The sequence below is a fragment of the Pinus tabuliformis genome, chromosome 4_1 (genome assembly GCF_031772625.1).
Source record: "Pinus tabuliformis cultivar Carrire ecotype Pingquan chromosome 4_1, CPIR1, whole genome shotgun sequence".
In the NCBI taxonomy this organism is placed as follows: Eukaryota; Viridiplantae; Streptophyta; class Pinopsida; order Pinales; family Pinaceae; genus Pinus; species Pinus tabuliformis.
Window position 1 is genome coordinate 707,913,196 of NC_142303.1, and position 18,327 is coordinate 707,931,522.

General features: G+C 39.7%; 1 pseudogene; it reads left to right on the top strand.

The window, feature by feature from the left end:
• The window catches only part of LOC149178105 (alkaline ceramidase TOD1-like), a 55,940-nt pseudogene extending 52,549 nt beyond the window's left edge, over nucleotides 1-3,391 (top strand).
• The last annotated feature ends 14,936 nt before the right edge of the window (nucleotides 3,392-18,327 follow it).

The following is an 18,327-nucleotide window of genomic DNA, read 5'->3' on the forward strand; positions in this document are numbered from 1 at the left end:
TGAATTGCATGGATCAATTTACTTCACCAAGTTGGATCTTCGTTCAGGATATCATCAAATCAGAATGAAGATTGAAGACATTCCGAAAACGGCATTTAGAACTCATGAGGGTCATTATGAATTTTTGGTCATGCCTTTTGGCCTTACCAATGCACCTTCAACATTTCAAGGTTTGATGAATTCAATTTTCAAACCATTCCTTAGAAAATTTGTGTTAGTATTTTTTGATGATATACTAATCTACAGCAAGTCTTGGAAGGATCATGTTGAACATGTTGACAGGGTGCTACAACTATTGGAGGAGAAACAATTATATGCAAAAAGATCCAAATGTTTCTTTGGAGTCCAGGAGGTGGAATATTTGGGTCATATTGTATCTCATGAAGGAGTTAAGGTAGACCCTAGCAAAATTAAAGCCATTAAGGAATGGAAAATCCCCACATCCATAAAGCATCTGCGAGGATTTCTTGGGTTGACAGGGTATTATCGCAAGTTTGTTAAGAATTATGGGAGAATAGCAGCACCTCTAACAACATTATTGAAGAAAGATTCATTTTCATGGACTCCGGAAGCAACAAAGGCCTTTGAACATCTTAAAGAGGCAATGTGCCAAGCACCGGTCTTAGCTACACCGGACTTCACAAAAACCTTTATTGTGGAATGTGATGCTTCAGGAAATGGAATTGGTGCTGTTCTAATGCAAGATGAAAGACCCATTGCTTTTGAAAGTCGTCCAATCAAGGGAAAGTTTTTAAGCAAAGCTATTTATGAGAAGGAAATGTTGGCAATACTCCATGCACTTAAGAAATGGCGACCCTACCTAATGGGAAGACACTTCAAGGTAAAAACGGATCATGATAGCCTTAAATACTTTTTAGAACAAAGATTATCCTCTGAAGAGCAACAAAAGTGGGTCACAAAGATGTTGGGTTATGACTTTGAAATCATCTACAAAAAAGGGAAGCAAAATGTGGTGGCAGATGCACTCTCAAGAAAGGATGAGGATGTGGAAGCATTGTTGTGTGCCATTTCTATTATCCAACCAGATTGGATAAACGAAGCAAGGGAGGAATGGAAGAATGACGAAGAAGTGTGGGCACTTATTCGAAAGCTACAACAAGATTCCAGTACTTCTGATACATTTAGCTGGCAAAATGATTCGTTATGGTACAAAGATCGCTTATACCTCTGTAAGAATTCCCAGCTAAAACAAAAGATTCTTATGGAATTGCACACTTCTCCCTTAGGAGGGCACTCAGGATTTTTAAAAACTTACCACAGGGTTAAGAAGGAATTTTTTTGGGATGGCCTTAAATCAGATATTCAAAAGTTTGTGGCGGAATGTTTGGTTTGCCAACAAAATAAAGTTGAAACAATTAAGACACCGGGTCTATTACAACCTTTATCCATTCCAAGCCAACGTTGGGAGGAGGTTTCAATGGATTTTATCACAGGTTTACCCAAGTCTGAGGGAAAGAGTGTCATCATGGTGGTAGTTGACAGACTTACCAAGTATGCACACTTTTGTGCATTATCACATCCATTTAAAGCCAGTACAGTTTCTACTGCATTTATGGAAACAGTTCAAAAGCTACATGGAAACCCAAAGATTATTGTAAGTGACAGAGATCCCATTTTCACTGGAAATTTTTGGACAGAATTATTTTCTTGTCTTGGTACTCAGTTAGCTCATAGCTCATCTTATCATCCTCAATCTGATGGGCAAACTGAGATAGTAAACAAATGTTTGGAAGGATATCTTCGTTGCTTTGTATCTGATAAACAGACACAATGGGTCAAATGGTTGCCTCTGGCTGAATGGTGGTATAACACTTCCTTCCATACAGCAACAAAAATGACCCCATTTATGGCACTTTATGGGTATCAACCACCATCCATCACATCATATTTAAGAGAAAATTCTAAGGTTCAGGCAGTGGAACATCACATCGAACATCAACAACAAGTCCTCCAACTCTTAAAGGATAACCTCGTGTTGGCACAAAATAGAATGAAACAACAGGCAGATCAACATCGCAGTGAAAGAAGTTTTGATGTAGGTGATTGGGTATTCCTACGGCTACAACCATATAAGCAAATGTCCCTAAAGCAAGCTAAGAAGGATAATAAATTATCACCAAAGTATTATGGTCCGTACAAGGTGTTGCAAAAGATTGGTACTATGGCATACAAATTGGAGCTTCCTGCAGCTTCTCGATTGCACCCAGTTTTCCATGTTTCATGTTTAAAGAAGGTTATAGGCGACAAGCTCCCAGTTCAAACAATATTGCCAGAACTTGACGAGGAAGGAAAAATTATATTGGAACCGGAAGCAGTCACAGAAACAAGAACTCGACAGCTACGAAATCGATCAATTTCAGAGTATCTTATCAAGTGGAAGAACTTATCCGCTGAAGATTCCACATGGGAGGATGAGAATTTTATGCAGAAGTATCCAGAACTACTCAAGCGTTGAGGACAACACTTTTTTGAAGGAGAGGGGCATGTTGGGTCCCTATAATACTAGTGATTACCCCATTACTATTGTAGTTATACCCTTATTTATATTGTTGTGCCCCTATTACCCCCATATTGTTATTTTTGTGCCCCATAGAATCCCTCTATTGTTATTTTTGTGGCTTTATATTATTATTGTTAGGTCGGCTGGATTATATTGTGACTCCTTAGACTCCTATATATAGAAAGGAGGTTTTGTCATTTGTATCATCCAAGAATTGTTCATTTATGTAATGTAAAGGAGGTTGCCGCCTCGAAGAGGCTGAATTCTAAGGCGTTGATCTATCTTTTCTATCTTTTCTTGAGCTGGTTTCATAACACAGATGGAGAAAGTGGAGCAAAGAAGTCGTGAGGTATCAAATGGACAGTTACTATGCCGATGGCTTGCAACCTTGGAGCTTTGAAAAGCTTCCCTCAAGCAGTGGTATGAGAACTCATCTTTGCTCAATTATGGTGAAGTTTTAGTGTGATAGCATCTGACATTTCTTTTCAGGATGGTTCTCTCTTTAACTAATTTTTTATTTCATGTGTTGTTGTTGGCACTATAGATGCCACTGATACTACACTGATATTGAGAAAGCACACCCTTCCAATGAAGCTATTTTCTTGCCTGTTATTCAATGAATTAGAAATCTTCAATCCTCGGGATCAGTTTCCATTTGCATATGTAAGAGACATGATGACCCCCAAAGTGAGGATTCACATGTTTGAATCAGCCATTTTTAATACAATAACAAATGGATATCGACACTCTTACAATGTCAATCGAAGCATTTTCAAAGAGCTTCCTTTGGACCTACAAATTTCTTTGGGTTATGAATCCAGAGCCTACAATTCGTATTTGGACAGAATGTGGGCTACATATTATGTTTGATTGTAATAATTCATTTCAAATTTGATTGGATGCTAAGATTACAGCTTGCAGAAGTTATCAATTTTTTAAACTGTGAAGGGTCATGAAATAACAGGAAATAGCAGAATATGGGAGGATCCATACCTGCAAATTTAACCATCCATGATGTTGATGGATGCCATGAGTGTTATTTTTGTGCTAGATTGGATTAGATGACTGATTTACTTCTCAATAATTGAAATCATTTTTACTGCCTCTGCCATCATGAGATGATAGAGACTGTGCACCTATATCTAATATGTGTATTGCATTTAATGGAGTTGATAGAGACTGAATTGTTTTTCCATGTGAATTCTAGTGGTGATTCTGGTTATACTGAAAATGAAGGGAAATACAATGGAATGTGCTCTTTTGGACAGTTGGTATCCACACTGGGTGTACGCCATGAAAACATTTTTAACTCAAACAGAAAAAAAGAATCTTTCTAGGTGGCTCTTTGTTGTCAATGCAATCCTGAAATGAAATTTGGTACAAGTTGTATAGCCTTGCATGTGCACCATCGTGACAGAGCTTTTATTAAAGGAGCTGCGACATGGGGACAGATGTCCCTAGATGTTGATTGTTACATTTCTGCATCTTATTTAGATTTTCCTATTCCTATGTCGCCATTGCTCTTCGATTTATGCACATTTCTGCATTTTATTTAGATTTTCCTATTCCTATGTCACCATTGCTCCTCAATTTATGCACATTTCTGCATCTTATTTAGATTTTCCTATTCCTATGTTGCCATTGCTCCTCAATTTATGCCTTATGGCGTTTCCTTTGCAACATCTAGTGCAAATGCTAGTTTATCTATTTTGATGGGTGATCTCTTAAGAAACAAGCAATTCACTATCAAAAACTTTTTTAACATTGTGAAACTGCCCGATGCACTCTCACTACTTATCCCCAAATTAGGGAGCTCCCTTAGTTCATTACAACGCCACAATGCCAACCTCTCCAAATTTGGAAACTTGCGAATGTAATTGGTTTTGAGCTCATCAAGCTTAAGATATTTCCAAATACCTTAAGATCATCAAGCTTTCTTTGAATGGTGTTGAGCTCGTCATCCTTTTGGGAGAGTTTTATTTTAAAAATCTAGTGTTCTTATATGATGAAAATGAGGAAATTGTCATGCTAATGAATTTTCTATTTCAAATCCAAATTTTCCACTCACAAGGCCTCTATATGTTTGTTGCATGCATTACAAGTGGAACTTTCAGACATGGCAAAAGTGTTGAGGTTGGTAGACATGGTTGAATAAACAGTGAGGGCATCCAAAGAGGTAGCAGAGGTTGTTTGCCAGTTGAATATGTAGAGGACATCACAAGGTATTTGAGAGAAAATAATGGGCTTAAGGGTATTCTGGGATGAGGGTGTAGCACAAAAATGATCATTTAAGCCTAGGGTGGTCTGACACTGTGTTGGGGCCTTCGTTTAATTTTGAAAAGTTTTGACCAATTTTGACTGACCGAAGGGCGGGAAAGAGACAGATGGCAACAACGGTTGGGTGGTAGAACGAATATTTGTGGAGTGGTGGCAAGGTGGCAACAGACAGCAAAGGAAATCGAGGAGGCGAGAAGACACAGAAGCAGCCAAGGGAGAAAACAGTTGAGTGATAACTGGTAGTCCAGGCAGTCGATAAGGACATAAAAGGGGAAGACCAAAGAGGAAAAAGGTTGTTGTTGTTGTTGGACTAGCTAGCGGAGGAAGGAGTCAGTTGCAGCCGAGAGCAGGTGAAGGGTTACATAGTTGCAGAGGCTGAATGACAGAGTGCTAGGATCTGAGGGACTTGGTCGCGGAACCAATCTGAACCCAAGCGAATGAGCTGGGTACTTTATGTAATGTTTATGGTGAATGTCGGATTACAATGCAATCTTTCATGTTAAGGTTAATATAAGACATAGTCGATGTTGGTTGCGACTTCTGATGTATTTGGGCCTCATGCTTAGTGTGTCTATTAAAATTTTGAATAGCCTATTAGTTGCATGTAGACATTAAATCATAGATTGATTCAAGGATGTTGTTATCTCTTTTTTCTATATAATGGATATATGTGTATGATCCTAGAATGTTGCTATCTCTGTGTTCTGTATAATGGATATATATGTATGTGATCAACTCCACCCAATGGATACTCCTTCCGCCCCATGCCGAACTCTTCTCCCTTTTGGTCGCAGCGCACCTCGGGTGAGACTCCCTGCCCTTCAGGGTAAGGTGAAAATGTTGGTGCTGTCCTAGACTACAACAGACCACTATTGGCCTCCTGTGCTCGAACCCAGGGTCTTCCCCCTAATGACTCTTTCCAGCCAACAAATGGTTCTGTTGTTGGGGCCTGAAGTTGTGAGAATTGGTTCAGAATATGGTTTCAAGGGTATTTAAAAGAAATCAGAGATTGATGGAATCATAAAGTAGATCAATTTGTGGCAGAGAAAGCTTCCCGTGGGAATCAACCGATTGGCAAGGTAAGTGAAGGGATTTTATATGCTGATGGCATCAATGACTAGTATGAAATTTTTTGGTGCAAATTCCTCGAGGGCCTATACAATTTGTTGAGGGAGCTGAAGAGGTAGAGTCAGTCAGGTGGATCGGCGACAGTTCACCATAATTAGACTCCGTCCAATATTTCACTGCTACAACTGCTGGATAACGATCGGATGAGAGCAATTGATTTCTGGGTGAAGACTATGGTGGAAGGGTATGTGGTCGAGTTTGTTGCAGAGAGATACCAGTCTTTCTCAAAAGCAGAAGCTTTGTTCAACTCTGGGTTGAGAGGGGAATTGATAAGAGAAGTCTTGACATGGATTAAGATGTTTATGGTAGAGGAAGGACTGCTACCTTTACCCACTACCGGGATGGAAGCGTAAAACCCCAGTACTGGGGGAAGGAATTAGAGGGGGAGATGCTACCTACTAAGGGATAGGGATGCTGCTGAGGGGATGGATGTGGAAGGATTGAGAAGAGCTAGGGATGTTAGAGCACAGAGGAGGGCGCTGCTAGTGGACAAGTGGCAGGAAAGAGCGGCTCAGGCTCTAGGGAAGAGAAGGAGGGGGCCCCACCAAGTAGGAGTGGTGATGGGAAAACCCCAGGTTGAAGAGGAAGGAGAAGACAGTGCTAGGAAACCCGAGTGCAGCAAAGAGGGATGTTGGAGCCGAGGAAATGAAGAAGGACATTCCTTGCAGGTTGCGGAACTAGGATCGCAATAGGGAACTGAAGGATGACTATCACGGAAGATTTTGGAAGTATTATCGCAACACGATACTGATGGAGGACCTTCCCTGTAGGTTGCGGAAGGAGAATCACAAGATCAGAAACCATATTGGCATGAGGAAAGAGATGAAGATAATGTGGGCGATGGAATGAGGAGGTTGTTCGATGAGGAAGAAGCATCCGTCAAAATTCAGCAGCACTAACCCTAAAACATAAGTGGCATTTTCCCCAACCTTCCCTTGGTACCTTATCACAAACCGGAGGAATTTTTTATTAGCTTAGCCAAGGCAGCGTGAGTATATAGTGCGCGGGAGAGATATAAGGTTGGTTTCAATATTGGAAGTAACGCAAGAACCAGCTATAGCAGTAACTTAGGAATATTGGGATCCCAACAGCCAGGAAGCAAAGGTTTTGTGTTGTTAGCCCATACTTAGAGCAGTATGGCGGGGTTGTTTACTAGATACCCGAAATTTGCAGGAAGGGGGGAATGAGGATGTGGAGCAACACTCGTACCTCTGCGAAGCCATCTGGAGGGCCCATCAGACTCCGGATAAAGTCCGGGCGATGGAATTCCAGACCACGCTAAGAGAAAAGGCTCTACGCTGGTTCATAAAGTGGGCAGAGAAGAACCAGAAACCCCCAATAGATGATATTAAGAGGGGATTCATGCAGGAATTAAAGGTGTCACAAACAGACCAACAAGGGTTATCAGAGCTGTGGGAAATCAACCAAAGGGAGGGTGAGATGGCTTGGGAGCTCATGCAAAGGTTCAAGAATTCCATTGCCAAGTCGAGTTACACCCTGGACCCAAATCACCAGTGGGATTGGTTTATCAAGGCACTCTTGCCTTTGACTAGAACACTGCTGACACAACAGAAGATAAGAACCCTACAGGATGCATTGGAGCAAGAATCCCATATAGAAGCTATGGCGGGATACCCCCATGAATATCGGGGAGGCACATGTCTGCAAGACTCAACGATCACAGGCCTGTAGAGCCAGATCATGAACTTGACGGAGAAGCAGAGGGATATCCATCCTGTACGACCAGCTAGGCCCAATGTTTGGTGCACCCTTTACCTGGTGGACGGGCATGTTGCAATGGAATGCCCACGGTTGCGGGGAGTTAATCACCCAGGGGGTGGCGGGGTCGTCAGGGGCCCCTCCCACCACAGGGGTTGTGACAGTCGAAGCGCAAGGACCCTTCCTAGGAAGGAATAACTAGGAATTCTACAAGATCTGTAGGGAATATGGACACCTACTATGGATGTGCCCAATTCTGCAAAAATAATCTAATGTCCCCAATAACAACTACTGTGAGTTCTGCGCATCGACAACTCATCACACTGATTAGTGTCGAGTCCTAGACACTCTAGTAGAAATACTGGACAGATCCACATTCAGGGTCAATGAAGCAAGCCGAGGAGGGCGAGGAGGAAATGGACGTGGAGGAAGAACGGGAGGAAGAGGACCCTTAAGGTGTTACAATTGCGACCAGGAAAGACATGTCACTAGAGAATGCCCACTCCTGAGGAGACCCTAGTGTTCACAATGCAGAGTTAACACCCATTCGACAGAGGACTGCCCAGAGCTCATTGTGAAGTGGGAAGAGAGAACCCAGCAGCGGGGGGGAAACTTGGTAAATGCTGAGCCTCGGACCGATGATGGCCTCCCCACAACCAATATCAATATAGTCACCTGAGGAGGGAAGAATATAGGGGACGACTGCTATGCAGAGGACCCCCCTCAATCGTTAAAGCGGCATCACCACAGAGGGCATATCAGCCCGAGCGCCAAAAATAGTACTATAAAGAAGTAGCCAAATTGTTCGAAGGAATGACCAAAGATAGGGACACCCAAAGACCGCAATTCTATGTGCCCAATCACACCCAGCCAATTGGGGAGTGTTTTAAATTGTTCTTGAAAATTGTTGAGGATGAGGCCATGCTGAAGGAATTGCAGAAAAGCTTAAAGGTCGGAGTATCCATAGAGGAAGGGGCAGTGGGACAACCGTGTGAAACCTTGCCAGAGAAAGCCTCTAGGAGGGTGAAGCGGAATAAGAAAAGGAGCGGAAAGGAGTTTTGAATCAATGCACAAGTGGCAGGGTTCTAGATAAGCAACACTATGCTAGACTTTGGGTCGGATGTAAACATCTTACCCAGGAAGACTTGGGAGGCAATGGGGAAGCCACAGCTGAAGTACTCGCTAATTCAATTAAGAATGGAAAATCAGTACTACATACTGCCCATTGGGAGATTGGAAAATGTAGAGGTTGATGTAACAGGGATGAAAACACACAACGAGTTCGAAGTAATTGACATTATGGGGGATAAAGATATGTATCCAACACTCTTGGGGATTTACTGGGAATATGAAAACTACGCTATCATAGATTTGAAGAAGGAGCTAATGATCTTTGAAGTAGATGGGCTAAGAGTGATCTAGCCGTTAGACCCCTACCAAGGACCTCGGTTCACAGAGCCAGCAGATGATAGAGATGAACCAGGGGTATTAGAACAGCTATATACGCTCACAAAAAGGAAAAGGGAGGACTACATAAATCCTACAGCCGAAGAATATGTTAGTTGGAGAAGCATTCAAATCTTGAAAACTGGTTCAGAATCTACATGGGATGCATGGCAGTAGGGTGGATATGAACGGACAACTCAATAATGTGCAATGATTAGCCAAGTAAACTCAGGATACATGGGAATGGACGACTACCCAAAGTACTATGGCCTTGAGCCGGTGCATAGTTTTTTAGATAGGGTGGACCAAGACATACTAGAAGACCAAAGGATTCCCTTTCTAGACATCGGGCTTATGGCAACACCAGCAAGATGGTGGAAGGCGCATTGCAAAGTATTAAAAGACTGGGGGAACGCTAAGCAAGCAATGAAGGAGAGGTTTGACAAAGAGGTAGATCGACCACAGGATGAAGGGAAATACACGGGGAATTCAAGTCCTGAGAAGCACATCAAAGACTGCATGACCAGCTGGGAGAGCCAGGGACTACCAAGGAATCGGTGGGTACATGAATTTATATATACCCTCGGCACTGCGCCTGACACCTTTGTCTGTGATTTATCCTATGGCATAATCTGAGACTTCCTTACCTTCTACATCAACAGTATCAACTGCCATGACATCAGTTCCACCTCTTAGTGTGGCTATACCCACTCCTCCATCCACACCTCTCAATTCTTGTTGGGGCATTCCACTAATTTATTTTATAAATCTTACAAAATTCTTGAACTTTTCCATGCCCACACCATCTCCTATGCTGACCATGATGCCTCAGCTTAGTCAGCCGCTAGGTTCAAAAATATTTTCACTGCACTTTTCCTAACCAACTATTCTTGTTCCTCAGTTAGGCATAGTCACTTCTAGTAATAGGTGGGGGGGATCACCCATTGTTCCTGGTCAGCCTAGGGGCAACGTTGCTTCTAGTATTTCACAAGCCTGGTACAATTCTCTCTTTGGAGGGGTGCTACCTACCAGTGCTTTTACTGGAGGGGCTAGTTTACCTAGGGGGAACCCTGCTGCTAGTACTATTTCTCACGTGGGTTATACCCCTTATGTCAGTCCTACTACGCAGAGTGGTCCTTCTTCTATACCTGGGTACAACCCCATTAGCATCCATGCTTTTGGGGGTCCTTTTCTCTCTGATGGTACTTATCCTGGGGGGAAACATTCATTTACCAGTCATGTTGGCCCGTAGTAGTCTTATGCTGGGGCGAACCCTTTTCCTCACCAGCAGGTGCATCATTTTACTCCTTATATAGGGGGACCACATGGTTGGTCTGGGGCTTCTCTTGCCTATGACCCATTTAGTCAAATTCACAATCCATTTTTATCTTCTCTTGATTTATCGGATTTGGTGAAATTGACTAATGACCCCATCCATCATGATCCCTGATTGCCACCCATGCCTCCTAAATTACCATAAGATATTCCCAAGTTTGAAGGAAATCCTTAGGAGAATCCATCCATGAACATTACCAATTATCATTTGTGGTGCTCATCTAATTCTTTAGTGGATGATTCTGTTAAACTTTTCTTACTCTAATGTACGTTAACTGGGGATGTTGCAAAGTTACATCAAGTTAGATACTACATCCTATGGTGACTTTTGCTCCCTAGCTCAAACATTTTTGACACACTTCCAATTACCTACTCAGTATGAAATCAACTCTAACCTCTTGTCTAATTTCAAGCAAGATGATTCCATGTTAATTTCTGATCATATTCATGAGTGACATCGCTGCAAGAAGTTGGTAAGAACCAAGTTACCTGATGAGATATATGTAAATCATTCATTTGATCTCTCTGACCTCAGATTACCAAGGATGTATCTATGTTTTAATCTATTACCGACGAACAATCCATTTTAGCTGCCCAACAGTTGGATCTCATCTATACACAAGAGGTTACGCTCTACGAAGTGTTTCCTAATGCCCCTAGGCCTTCGTCGACATCACATTTTGACTGTTAACACCATTTTTATGGGAGTCGTCTAATGAGGTGGAGGAATTGCCCGGATCGTCAAAAATGGCCGGAATCTGGGCAAAAAAATTCAAAAAATCTTGTAGAGGCAGTGTTTGAATCATATTTTTGATGGTGGAAATGGATTCAACACCATCAAAAACGTCTAAGACACCTAAAATTTTGAAGTTTAACAACTATAATTTAGATTTACATAAATCTTTGTTGAATTTTGACTGGAATTTCCATAACTTTCCGAGCAACTCGTCTGCCTTGTGAGACTACGCGATTTTTATGCCTTAAGGCCGACCCGATCAAGTTGTGACTTTAGCCACTTTCCTTTATGACTGTCGTCACTTGGCGGTAGAAATTACCTGATCATGGATTCCCTAGCTAGCACCTCTTTTTTTTCTTCGTGCCCATGCAGTCATTTTATTCTCTTCTTGGAATTCCTCCTTCTAACTCGCCATGACCTAGAATCTCAGCCACATGTCCTCTTCTTCATCTTATTTCTAGATTTACCCTAGGAGGATTCCACCATCCTTATCCCTTGTGATTGACACTCTTTTATCAACCTATTTTTGCAGTTTGAGCCTTGGCTTCTCTTTTCCATTGTCATCATCTTCTTGGCTTACATCCACTTTCACTTGGTGTTTACCCTTTCTTAAGGGAACTACTACAATGAGTGGTCCTATTAGTTAGCCTCTTATCATCATTATGTCATAAGTAATTCCAACATTACTAGAGGAGTTTTCTTTGAGCTCTTTTCAGACTCCTTAATTTAGAAAAGATTTCGGAGTGAACTTTTCTACTTCATGCTCATTAAAGTACCTGAAGTGTTGTCTACCTAGTATAAGTTTATCCCTTTTCCAGACTGGGATAGACTAGTTATGAAAAAGGAATACCCTAGTCTATTGTGGTTAGGAGGTTCCCCCTTGTATAATTTAATGTCTTTTTCAGGTTTGGGGGACAAATTTACGAAAAATAAACTTATAAAAGGAGAAGGGAGATAAATCTTTTTCCATTAGTCATCTAAATGGAAGCATTAGTTGCATCCACCTTGAACATGGCACCTGTCTATTTCATTATCTCACAGTTGGGTTTTACCTTGCCTAGGAGCCATACCATCCATATGAGTCTCTTTACTCCTCCGACTGGTTACTCTTCTAGTCATATGGAGAAACCTTTGATGCCTCTTGTGTCATTGCATGATATCTCATGGTGCTCATTAGTCATGCTACCAAGTGACTCTTGTGTCATGTCTTTATGTGTTCAAGGGAAGTCCCGACCTGTGTCAGCCATCTGCAGTAGCATGTTGACTTTTTTTCATCGGCCATCCCTATGTTAGTTGTACATCATCTCATGACTTCCACCATACATCACATCATCTTTTTTTGTTCTGTGTCTATTGATGGGGATACATCAAGGCCCTCCTTCGACAGATCTTCTCCTGATGACTTCAGCTCATTATCCAGGAGCTTGATCTAGGAACCAATAGTACCTTGGAGCTTGTAGACCTTAGTGGTAGGTTTCCTCGAGATCGACAGTGGGTTTGCATCATTGGCTTCTAATTGGTTGCGTTCACTGGTGTTTGACATCCACTCATTTATTCACACTTAGTGGACTATATTAGGTACCCCAGGGTCAATTTTCCTTATTGATGGTCTCCATTATGGTTTTTACTAGTTAACCTCATTGTCTACTAATCAGACAATTTCTACCATGCTCGACATCAGCTCATATATTCGCATGATGTAGATTCGTACCATCAGGGTTATGTCGAACACCTTGGGTTAGGGACATATCACACTTATATGGCATCCTTCCCAGGCTGTGTTGGAGTTATTTATCATTGATGTACTTTGAGGACTATCTTGGGACACTTCTCTGTCTGTCATGTGTCTATAGTCATACTGATGTATACTGTGACATAGATCCACATTATTTTTGCTGGGGGCTATGCTTTATCTATTGAGTCACATAGATCCACTATGTACATCTTCATGTCCATGTTCTACAATTTCATGTCATGGATTCATAGTGTATTTTATGGAGGCCATGTTCAACGTCTTCTTCTGACCAAGCATGGGTATGCCCACCTTGGGGATGTTATCAACAAAGTTGACACTTCATCACTTGAGTTCCTCTGATCTAGCTTCATAGTCTTGGCTCCTTCCTCCCATTTTGAGCATTGAGTATTATTATAATGCATTTCAGCCATCAGTTTCTCTTCTAACGTCATGCATTAGGGGGCATATTTTATAACCCTATTTTCCACTCCATTATAGTGAGAGAAACTCAATAGCAACTTACCTCAGTTGTTTGGATAAAATGCATCCATTGTCACCTTTTATTTTACTTATGTGAGATTTATCCCATGATAAAAGGGTGTAATTACATGATTGAGTTATTTATCATAATTATTTTGCCAAAATATTATAATTATGAGGTAATAAGTATTTCATAATTCATATAATTGATATAATTGAGAAAAAACTCATAATTGTGAAAAAGTTTTTTAGAGTTTTTCACTCCCAAGGAGATCAAATTGACCCACTTGTGTGTGAGTTAGCTAGGGATCCATTATTGCAGAAGTTTCCTAGCTTCTCAAACCCCTAGGTGTCTATATAAATTCTCCCAGATGATAGAATGGACATATGTAATCTCACCAAGAGGAAAGGGGGTAAAAAGGGAGAGTGGTCACATGTTCAAACCTTAGCACAAGTTGCAAATTTAGGCCATGGCACAAGTCAAAATTATGAATCTTTTTTGTGGAAAAATCATGGAAAATTAGCCCACTAGGCGAACATTAGCCCCTAAAATTTTCCATTGTAGAGTGGCAGGCCTTGATCTTGAATCAATTAAAGTGGCTAGTCACGATCCTACTTGTCGAACTCATTCCTTCTCTCTCTAACTGTAAACTACAGAAGTGATCTGTGAATAGGCATTTCACTTAACTCTTTAGGTCGCAAGTCACATCCACAACCCTTAGTATCCCTGTAATCCATAATTTTGACTTGTGCCATGGCCTAAATTTGCAACCTGTGCTAAGGTTTGAACATGTGACCACTCTAGAAATTGTGATGCACAATTTAATTCACCACATGACAACTACTTTATTTTAATACAATTCATTGAGAGCTAGAATGTTATGGGTAATGTAGAAAGGGCTCTATAGCCATTTCATTAGAAACAAAAATCATTCCCTCATGGGATGAGGTCCTAATGAAAGCTAATGATCACAATTCTAAAACGATGGTGACCATGACAACATTAGATATGATCATTGTGAATTGGATAGAAATCATTTTCAAATGCTAAAAAGACCATGATAGGTTTTATACAAATGTTTGAAGAGGATTTTGGAATGAAGGTACTTCAAAAAGTGGATATGAAAAATTAGATAACAGATTTTGATAGAGTTCATTTGGAAATACCAACTCTTTCAAATATGACTTGGTTGTGCATCACAAGTAGATCAATTTGTCCCAATATTAATTCTTCGTGATATTAATGAGGAGGGTTGTATAAGCTACAATTGTTGGGATACAAATGCTTGAACTATGAAAAATGAAAGCATATCGGTCTCTCTTCTACTTCATGTAATGAAATAGTGGAGGCTTCCAAGTTTGATGATAGAATTATCAATTGAAAGTTATCAAGGTAATTGAAATAGATGTTTCTATAGGGAAAATTTCTACAAAAGATGCGACTACAATTGAAAAACCCCGATGAGGATCATCCCAAAGACCTTAACTATGTTTGTGTAAAATAAGGACATGATTGATGGTAAGGAATTTATTCCAGAAACTTGGTTAAGGAAGCTCGAAATAATCCTGCATAGGTTATACAAACCTTCGTAATATTGCAGTACAGAAATGGACCGTATAGGGGTCCAAATTAATATTTGAATTTTAGTCAATTTGTTAAGCTTGTAATATTATTATTTGATTAAAAATGTGTTTCAACAATGTGTTTTCTTGCAGGTAGAATAAAGGTAATGAGAGTGGTGACCTATGTGGATGAAGCTAGGGTTTCTCACAGAGACTTTGCAACTAGGGTTTCAATGAGCAGGTAAGCTAGACCCATATAGGATTTTAGAACCAGTTAGCAATACCAAAGGCACTACATCAAAAGTTGGTTAGATGTAAATGATGTGCAGTAGTAGGAAAATAGTCATTTGATACAACAAGTGAATAATGCAACCTTTTCTTGTGACTTGGAAATAACATTTGAAAAGAGTACTCTAGGGTTTCCAAGAACCCTATGTATTCTCCTCATAACTCCTCTTTTTCCATAATGTGAATATATCTCATCATAATTCTAACAACTATGATGAGATTTATTTGAGCATTTAATATTCATTAGAGACGAGAGAGATTCATGAGGAAGTTCAAGAGTCATTAGGGTAGGTGAAAGGTCATTGTAGGTGAAAAATCACCTTGCTTATATATACCATCATTCCTCATTTGTAGGGACTTTTTAGCACTTGAACTAGGCTAGCTTTAGGTAGTTCTTCTATGGTTAAAAGGTTAGAGGAATTCAACTCTTGGAATCTAGTAGGGTGTGTTCTGGTGAGGCTAGGGTTTTTCTTTGGGTGATGGTATGAACAACCCATGTTACATTACTGGCCCTTGATGGACTTGTTGAATATGTACTTGCATTTGCAACAAAATTAATATGAATTATCCTCTTTTGGCATTAATTCTCGTGCTTCTTCATTATGGTTTGATCGGTTGTTTGGTATTTCCATCATGTTTGTTCATGTGCTTTCATCTCGGTGATATGTTAATGAACTAGTTCATGGATTTTTTCTTACATGTCTACTTGAATCCTTGCTTTCTTATTCAATGCTATGATGGTAACTTATTGTAAACTGATTTATAATTAACCTCTATCACTTTTCTATTCATGTATGTTTCAGATAGTCTTAGCTAACTAATCCTTCTTGTGGCATGCTTCTTCTTATTATTTTTCTATTGCATTCTCGTATCCTATTTTGCAGGTTGTTAATCATGGGTTGGCCTCATTCCCATTGTCCGAGAATTTCTGTCTTCTTCTTTCTCTAATATCTCCACATTCAAATTCCATGAGAGAAACTTACACGATGGAAGTCAGGCCTACATATTGGATGGGGTACCCATCCCAAATGGTGTGAGATCTAATAGGGACTTCACAACGGGGAGACCCCCTAGCTATTGGTGGGACATTTTCCAAATGTCAACACTAATTTAGCCTATGATTCATTTGAAGAAGACCATGAAACTATTTTTGGGAATCAACATCCTTATAACACTTGCAACAAAATTATTTGTGATGATACTAGCTCATCTACCACTGTTAAATGAAAAAATGTGAAAAAAGAAGTAGAAATTTCCAAAATCCTTGTTGTCCTAGACTTAGAGTATGATTTTAATAAAGGTCTAAAAATATTGAAAGCCATTATTATAGTTCTTGAGTTTTTGAAAATTCCTATGATGCAACAAAAACCTTAGTATACTCTAACTAAAAATTTTGGTGAGAAAACAACTAATCCAAATAATGAATTGGAATTTTTTTATAAAAATGGGATAGGTTCAGTCACTATTAAAAAATGCCCTATATATGGTTCCCCCACTCAAACAGAGAAGGCTAATTTTCCCCCTTTCTTACTTTTGAATTTTATAACAAGATTGTGCGCAACTCTTTGGTTGGTTCTAAAGCTTCCTCCAATGTGATGCCTCTTTCTATTGCTAAGAAACTTAATATAGGAAATATGCCATCCAAAGTCAAAATCATCAAGCTTGACCACACAAATGTTAGAGTAGTGGGATAATTAAATGATGTTCTTATTAGAATATCCTTAGACCATAGGATTCATCAGATAATAGACATTATTGTTGTCCATATTCCTGAAGCTTATGGTCTATTTTTAAGCAGAGATCGATCAAAACACCTCAATGGCTACTTTGCTACTGATTGGCCACATTTATGGCTACCCTAGAAAGGTAATCCAAAAGAAATAAGGATCAATCAAGATTGATACATGAAACATATTGTCACTGGTCTCAATGATCATAATGATCCAATAATAATATTTAATTGTTTTGTTGAAATTTTTGATACATTGTTTTGGCAATTTTTCCAGGTTTCACCTTTGTCCAATTCACAACAATAATCTCAACTTGCATCCTATGATAATGATCCGAATGGAAAATGACTTCCACCCATGGTATTCATCCACCCATATTATTCATTCCCAAATGAAATTTACCCATGGTATTCATGCACTCATGGTATTTATCCACCCATGGGATTTACCCATGATATTATAAGTGCCATCCACCCATGGTATTCATTCACCCATGGTATTGTAAGTGATATCGACCCTTGGTATTCATACTCCCATGGTATTTATCCACTCATGGAATTTACCCATGGTATTGTAAGTGACATCCACCTATGGTATTCATTCACCCATGGTATTTACCCACCCATGGAATTTACCTGTGGTATTGTGACCAAAAAATTCTATAAGTAACAAGTTGCATTTTGGAAAAGGATAGACTGTCCACCACAATGTAGCCTTTACTTTCTTTTTTATTTTTATATTGTGTGTTCTCCTCTCTTGTTCTAGAATTTAATTTTTTACATCTTGGAGGGCTCCCCTCAAGATTCAGATCAGTGATATCGGATTCAGGTTACGATTCCATGGGAATGAGGATTTGATGCATATTTTAGTTTCAAATTTTTGCAGCAATATTCAACAAACTTTAGGCATGTGCTACAGCCTCCACATAGCACTTTCTTGGGCAAAGCAAGAAGACCTTTTCTTTTTCGATTTTTTTGCAGGAATTTTCTTGGGTGGCAAGTTTGTAAATCAGATATGAAACTTTTGGTACAAAATTTATAAAAATAAATAACATATCTAGATTCCTTGCGAAAAAATACCCAAATTCAAAAAACAAATCATCCAAATTGGAGTTCGAATGAGAGAGATATCGCTAATTTAAAATCATCTATGTTGGATAATTTTTTCTGATTGCAATTCGTGGATGACGACTCTCTTATCATTTTTGGCAGTTTTTTTGCAGAATTTCAGAAAAATGATGATATATCTGAGCTCCACTCAAAAAATCACCCAATTTAAAAAAACAAATTGGTCGAATCAGAGTTCAGATGAGGGAGATATCGCTGATTTAAAATAGCTATTTTTTTCAGAACTTTTGTGACGACGGTAT